The 7766-nt window shown below is 39.2% G+C and overlaps 1 long non-coding RNA gene across 1 annotated transcript in view; it reads right to left on the bottom strand.

Moving 5' to 3' along the window:
• Positions 1-1139: 1139 nt before the first annotated feature.
• Positions 1140-7766, bottom strand: part of LOC138414027 (uncharacterized) — a 45666-nt gene continuing 39039 nt past the window's right edge. The window contains exon 3 of the long non-coding RNA XR_011246390.1: positions 1140-1327. This is a non-coding gene — a long non-coding RNA (uncharacterized lncRNA). The remainder of the gene's footprint in view (positions 1328-7766) is intronic.

Below are 7766 nucleotides of genomic sequence, written 5' to 3'. Positions count from 1 at the left end.
CCCAAACATTAAAAATTCAAAGTTAAAGATGTAAAATAAGTTCCTTTACCATATGAGAGTCTTAAATAGACTAATAGGCAACAATCTCACCAAGGTAAAATCCTATGCATTATTTTTGGTATAACAGAACTTTTTTCCCCAGAGGTCATTGCTATGACATTTTTAAACATTGCTTTTAAGGTTTATAGCTGATCTGTCATCTCCATTGTTTTATATTATCTGATCTTCAACAGCAGCCCACTGAAGTGGGGGAAGAATGCTATCATTATTATTGCTAATCATTCCTGATATTAAAAATATTTAACAACCAATATGGTTTGGGACCAACCATACCTCCCTGAAATGGAGTGGATCCTTAATGCCCCCCGCTGGGTCCCACATTAACTCTTTTGTTGCTCAATCATGGGAATATGGGGGGGATCTGAAAGGAGGGGGACAAATGGAATGGCTAGTCATCAAATAATACAGAAGGATTTCAATATTTTAATAAGCAGTATGGCTGTACCACTGTTTCTGAGGTGACTATCAGCCCTGCCTATTTTTGCCAAACAGGAAAAAAAATGGCTTTTCTAGGACTCTAAATCAGTAAATGGCAGAGCTTGGATTCAAAGTTAATCCTCAAAGATTTAAATCCTCTGCTGTTTTCTTTCTGCCATCCACTGTCTTTACTTTTGTGTTCTTTTTCACATCCTATGGATTACCTAGTCACTAATTCAGACCAGGGAAAAGAACACCAAATTTGGAGACAGTAGGTTTATGTCCAAGTCCTACTTCTGCTATTTATTAATTGTGAGACCTTGGGCAATTCACCTGATCCTACAAGACTATTTATTCACTGGGAAAATTATGGTAATCATGTCTGCATAGCAAGGCAGCTGAAGAAAAGCTTCGTACAATATTAAATGCTATTCAGATGTTAGCCACTCACACAATGTGCAGATTGGCAGTTTTCATCTTAAAAATCAGAATGTTGAACTGGAATTCTTCTTCCAGATGAGGAAACTCAGACTTCTGAGAGATTAAATTACTTGCCCAAGGTCACACAGCTAGTGATGATAGAGCCAGGGCTAATTTCAAAGATCTTGAATTCCAATTCAGGGCTTTCATCTGGGCAGTCTCCAAACTCACATCACAGGCTGCCTACAAAGATGGAAATGTGAATGATCTTAACTTACAGTCTCAGCACTGTTGGCAGGCCTTTGTCATCAGCTTCTTCCAGGTCTGCTTCTGGCCCAATATACAACTTCTTTAGTTCAGGGGACACCTTGCCAACTGCTAAGTCACTCTAGCAGCTCTGGGACTGCAAGTCATTTCAGCAGCTCTGGGCCTGGAAGAGTAGAAACTGGTGTTAATGACACTACTTCTGCTATAGATACAGCAAGCAGAAGACAGCATGGATAGGGACAGTACCTATCCTACTAGGGTCTGACTTTCAAGCCTCAACTACCATAGGCCAAAGGGGTCATGTTTGCTGGTGTAACAACTGAGAAGGAAGAGTTATTCTCAGCCTAGGAAGATTCAGCATGGGTTACCTCAAAAAGACAACCCTCGATGAAACTCGAATGGATATTCCCCATTCCCAAAACTCTAGGTAAGTTGAGTAAAGCAATGCAGTTTTGTGATATAAACCTGATTTTGAAGTAGGTAATTTTTGAATTCATAAACCAAGTTGTCCACTTACTAGCTCTGGTAGTTATTTGCATCACCCTCAAAATGTCTCACTCTGTCTTCCAGCACATGATAGGGCTCCATTTTCCTAGTATGCCTATATTTGTGTGGAGTCATGTGACTAATCCTGACCAATGCATTTTGAGAAAAAGGGCTGTATGTCACTCACAGGCCAACTTTTATTGCTGGTGTGACACTCTCTAGAGATATCTTTTCCTCTGGCACAGCAATATTTGTGATGGTTGCTGTTCTGTGGCCTGGATCCCTAAGGACGACAAGTGGGGCCCTCCAGCTGACTCAATATGAACACATGAGACAAGCAAAAAATAAACCTTTGTGTTTTAAGTCACTGAGATATAAAGATTGTTTATTATCACAGCATAATCTAGCCTACCCAAGTTGATATGCTAGCTATATGATTTTTAGTAAGTTACTTAGCATTTCTGAGCATGAATTTCTGGTGTTTAAAATAAGGATACACACCTTTTCAGGGCTGGGAGGATGACCAAAGGTTCATGTAAAGTACCTCACAGCTCCCAGCACATATCTGGTACTCAAGCAATGTTAGCTATTTCTATTATCAAAATAGTCAGGGAGAAAAGCCAGGTGGAATCAAGATATCCTTAAGCAAACACACAGTTCACAGACTCTACTCAGCCAGTCACCTAGACACAGAGCTTTGGCAGCCAGGTCAGGCAGCTAGTGGGAGGCCCTTGAATGCCTCCAGTCATTCATTCATTCTTTCATTTTATAAATATACAGTAAGTACCTGCAATGTGATGATCACTGTTCTGTAAATATAACAGAAAAAAAAAAAGCCCCAGCTCTCATGGACTTTGCCTATACCACCTAATGCATTTGAATGGCTTGCTATCAATCAGGTTACCTAACTGTATCCTCAGAAAGAATAAGAAACCTGGAATCTGACCCTTTGCATTTTAGGGATTTTTTAACTACTTGGAAATATTTTCACATATATTAACAGATTTAATCCTCGCTGCACTCTTACAAACAGGAGAAGAAATTATTACTATATATATATATATTCATAAGTAGGGAAACTAAGGCTGGAAAAAGTTATTATTTTGTTTTTATTAGCATCCAGCTACTCAGTGGCACTGCCAGATCTAGAGTCTGCACTCTCAGATTCCTCATTCAGGGTCATTTTTTTTTTTTTAATCCCAGATTGACAATAAAAACCTGAATCACTGCTTTGTCCAAGGATACCCCTGGATAACACCTATATTAAAGTGCTGTAGGTGAAATATAAGATTGTTGTTCTATGACTATAATAATAATACTAAACCACAAATAGTATACTAGTCCAATACCAAATTCTGCCTACTAATGGATCAAATTTCAGGAAGTTCCTACTTCACAACTCCATGTGTGGACAGAGACCTAAGCACACATCTAATGTAGGCATTATTGCCACACTGGTGCAGTATGTAATAAGGAAAAAGCAATGCAAATAGTATTTGGCTTCCCACATTTTTCATTTGAGTAAATGTCCTAGAAATCTAGGCCACACCTAGTCCCTCACCAACAGCTCAGTATTTCACTCTAAACCCATGCCTTGAAAATCCAATATATCAAGGATCAGTTCAAATGTCACCTCATTTATGAAATCTTCCTTGATTCCCCTATCAAAAATCACCTCCTATTAGCTTTGTTTGTATCTTAATCTGGTACCTACTATATCCTGAAGTTATATTCAGGATGGCAGTGCAACAGCCAGATTAAGCTGCTATTCCACATAGGGAAAAGATGGAAAATAAAATAAGAAATATAGATGGAGCGAATTAGGGAAGCCACCGCATGCTAGACTAAAAAGCTAGATTTTCCTCTATAGGCAAGAATAGCTGCTGGGAAACACAGTATTTACAAAATAGAAATAAAATCATATTATCACTTGTGCTACTAAAGGAAAGGGAGAAAATGCATTAGAAATCAGGGTTTGGATAATGTGAAATGATAATCTGAAGAGTTATTTTTGTCTTGGAGATGTTCTTAGATTTACATTTGACTAGTTAGATTTGGTTCAAATACGATAAACAAGTTTCAGCTGAACACCTGAATCCTCGCACTTGAGAAACTGTCTCTGCAGGGCCATAATCTGTGAAATCTTGCAGGGATTCTCCTAGATCACTACTTTCATGGAAAATAGCCTCCACCTTCTCAGCAGATCAGAGAACTCTGGCTTTGGAAAGTGAATCCGTATTTGCACAAGAAACCATTATAATCGCCAAGAGACCCTGGTTTTTCTTCAGTTGGTAAACACATCATTCATGGCAACTAACTAACACTTTATACCTTTTCCTAATCGGTGTGTGAAACTCTGAGGTGGTTTTACTTGTGTGTGTTTAAGACACACACACTGCTCTACATGAGTTGAGCGATGAGTGGTCAGGAACAGCCTTTCAGCATCTCCTAAGTAAAATCATCAGGACTCCTCTCCACCAGCACTGACTTCAACTCACCAACTGGACTTGGATGGCACCGGTTCAAGTCCCATCTCACAGGAAGCCTGTCCTGACAGTAGTTGTTGTCCCAAACCAACTCGATGCCACTAATCTGGCCAAATCTTTGCGGACCTGAACCCTTTTTTTTTTTTTTTTTTTTTTTTGCGGTATGCGGGCCTCTCACTGCTGTGGCCTCTCCCGTTGCGAAGCACAGGCTCCGGACGCGCAGGCCCAGTGGCCATGGCCCACGGGCCCAGCCGCTCCGCGGCATGTGGGATCTTCCCGGACCCGGGCACGAACCCGTGTCCCATGCATAGGCAGGCGGACCCTCAACCACTGCGCCACCAGGGAAGCCCCAACCTGAACCTTCTTGGCGACGGCCTCCATTTTGTTTTTTCTGCGCTTGTTCCCAGAATCACTTCCCGCTGAGCCCAGCAAAGGTCTCTCTAGCTCTCAGTCTTCCAGCACCTCTCTATGGTACATCCACGATACTATACACATGTATAATGAGCGCTACTAATTATCCCTTCTTCACTGCTCTTGATTCTTCCCAACTACTCTTAGTTATTAAGAACTAAGTGTAAGAACTATTAAGAACTTAGTTAGTAGGAAAACACCAGCCTTAGCTAAACTGCATTTTGCACGTTCCCTGTACAGTGCTCTTCAAACTTTTTGGATTACTTACTCCCCAAAAGATTGAAAGCTATCTACCCATTCACACATTTTTAAGTTGTCCTCTAAAATTTTTCACCAAAAATTTAAATAATTGCAAAGGGTGATATTTCCAGTGTATTGTAAATAATAACATTTAAAAACAAAACTATTGCATCCCTTTATAAATTTGTCCAATGAATTCTAAATACTACAGTGATTTGATACCGATCCATATGAAAATAGGTAAATGAACACTTCTTTAACATACGTTTACATTGTTGTTTTTCTTTTGTTATCAGAGAATGCCCCCGTAGAATTTATCTAAATGAACTATATCATTATGCTTTGTTGATCACCCTATCATAGTTCTCTCTAACAAAAAGATATATGTTATCTGCAATATGTATTTATGTTTTTAATTCCTTATACCCATAATTCTCTTATGTTTATAATTTCTTCTAGATTGAGTTAGGCATTACAATTATTAGTAGTACACATCTGTTCCAAATAACATAAATATATTACAAAGTTTGATAATAATTATTCAACATAAAAAGTAAAATTTTACTAGACACATCTTTTAATAATATATAAACATAATATATTACATATAATATATTATACAGATATAATATATTTTACATATTTTACAAAATACCTCATAGGAAATGTAGGGCTAAAGTTGCAATAGGAAGACCATTAGAACTATGACAGTCTTTTACAAGATGAAGAAGACAGGACCAACCTCCTTGCTTTCTATAAAAGCTCTTCAGCCAGGCATCTGAAAACCTCTCACATTGGGCCTAAGCTTTCCTTTCTAGATTTTTCTTTCACAATTTCCTTTACAAAATGCTCCCCTCTGCCAACACATATTTTTCTAATTTCTGCTTTCTGTTTTACATGAGGTACCCTCTCCCCAGGCAACACAGTATAGTAAGATTTGGAAATGGTGAGAGGTATGCCTTTCTCTTGTCAAGCAGTAGAAAGATGATTTTAAAAGGAAAGTTTGAGAAAGGGAACTAGAATGACATCCACCCCAGGCTGATCAATTTTAGAAAAAAGTAAATATGGAGTTTTAGGATCTAGAGACAAATTCCCTAAATCTCTTTAAGCCCAGTCAACCCCTTAAAGAGTTTCTGGTTTCTGTGTACACTAGGAGTACAAGAAATCCAGTTTGCTGATAGCTGGTCTAAAGACTAGATATTTGGATTTCAAATGGCTCAACTGATGGGCATTTTCTGGATACAAAGTACAAATAAACAGGTAGAAAAGACAAATAGCATTTATTGAGTCTAGACTATGTGTCAGCCACTGGGCTAGGTGATTTCAGGTACACTAACTGATTTCTTTTTTAAAAAATATTTATGTATTTATTTGGTTGCATGGGGTCTTAGTTGCCACAGGCAGGCTCCTTAGTTGAGGCACGCGGGCTCCCTAGTTGTGTCATGCAAACTGTTAGTTGTGGCATGCATGTGGTATCTGGTTCCCTGACCTGGGATTGAATCTGGGCCCCCTGCATTGGGAGTGCAGAGTTTATCCACTGTGCCACCAGGGAAGTCCCTAGACTAACTGATTTCAGTTCTTACATTAACTCTGATAGAAAGATGGAGTGTGTATGAGCTTCCTCCACAACCTGGCATGCAAATATTATCACACTCTTTTATTTATTTAAAATCAAATTCGGTTCAGCCCCACCTGAGATGGCTAAAAATCATCCACCATTTGATTCCCTCTTGACTCTCCGCACCAATCCCCCACTTCCAAACAAAGCTCTGGGTTGTGGTGGCCTTGGGGGAGAGGGATGCCTAATCTAAAAAGAAACTTAATTCCCTTAGGGACCAGGGAGCACAGAACACAAAGACCTGGATATAGAGAGTGAGGAGCATGGCAGGGAGAAGGAAAATTACCTTTCAAATTTCCCAACTTTCTATAACATTGAAACAAGGCAAGATAACAGGTACACCTCAGTAAAAATTTCCAGTGGCATAGTTACTCTTATCTATATTTTAGAAGTGAGAAAACTGAAATTCAAGGAGTGTAAACAAGTTGCCTAAGGCAAAGAGACAGCGAGGAATGGTTTTTCAGTGGATATTTGTGGCTAGACCTATAAGTGGAACACTGAAGCCTTGGTGGGATTTGTTGCTCAAAGACAGGCTATAAATGAGATTCTTGTGTGTCAGGTGCTATCCACTTTTCTTGCTTCCTCCATTGACATCTGTGCTTTTGATTGGCAGCAAAGTCCCTTGATCCCACTGGGGTAATTCCAGTGGAAAACTTAACAGCTAAGTGGCATATTTACTGGGCATCTTTCATGGCAGTCCCTTTTGCCAGCCTACTGAGGGATTCCTGGGAAATTCTGGTCTGCCGTGCTTCCACCAAACAGAGGATATGGAAAAGAGACAGTCCAAAATTTGACATACAGATGATGGAGCCAATAATTAATTGAGATATCCGTTTCTTTAAACCCCAAATCCAGACATTTCCTTTGTGATTCTATCAGTGTTCACACAGTACAAACAACATGAAATGAAAGATCATTTCGTGAAAGATCGTTTACCTTTTTACCCTCTCCCTGAACTTAGGGTGCATCCCTCAGAGAATAGTCCAGGTTCAATGTTGAGTCAACACTTGGCTTGACTGTCTTCTACTCAGCCCCTCACCATAACCAGAGGGAAATATTCTAATGCTGCAGAAGTCAGTCTTTCTAAGATTTAAGACATTCAGTACATAGTTCTTGAGAGAAAAATCTCATCAGTGACTTCCTTTCTATTATTTCAATTCAAAATGTATTTTTAAACCATTTCTATCTGCTTGATGCCATAAGATATATAAAAATAAAATACTTGCAATAGAGTTAGGGGTCTAAAATGTGTAAGAGGAACAACTGAGTTTCTCAGCAGCAGAGACAGAGTTTTCACTCTGTAATCCTGGAGCCTGGCCTGATGAGTGGTACTCTGAAAGTGCCTAATGAGTGTGAAATGA

Source organism: Delphinus delphis, chromosome 3, assembly GCF_949987515.2.
Source record: "Delphinus delphis chromosome 3, mDelDel1.2, whole genome shotgun sequence".
Taxonomy (NCBI): Eukaryota; Metazoa; Chordata; class Mammalia; order Artiodactyla; family Delphinidae; genus Delphinus; species Delphinus delphis.
Note: the sequence above shows the minus strand (reverse complement) of the source record. Positions and strands in the feature narration are given on the sequence as shown.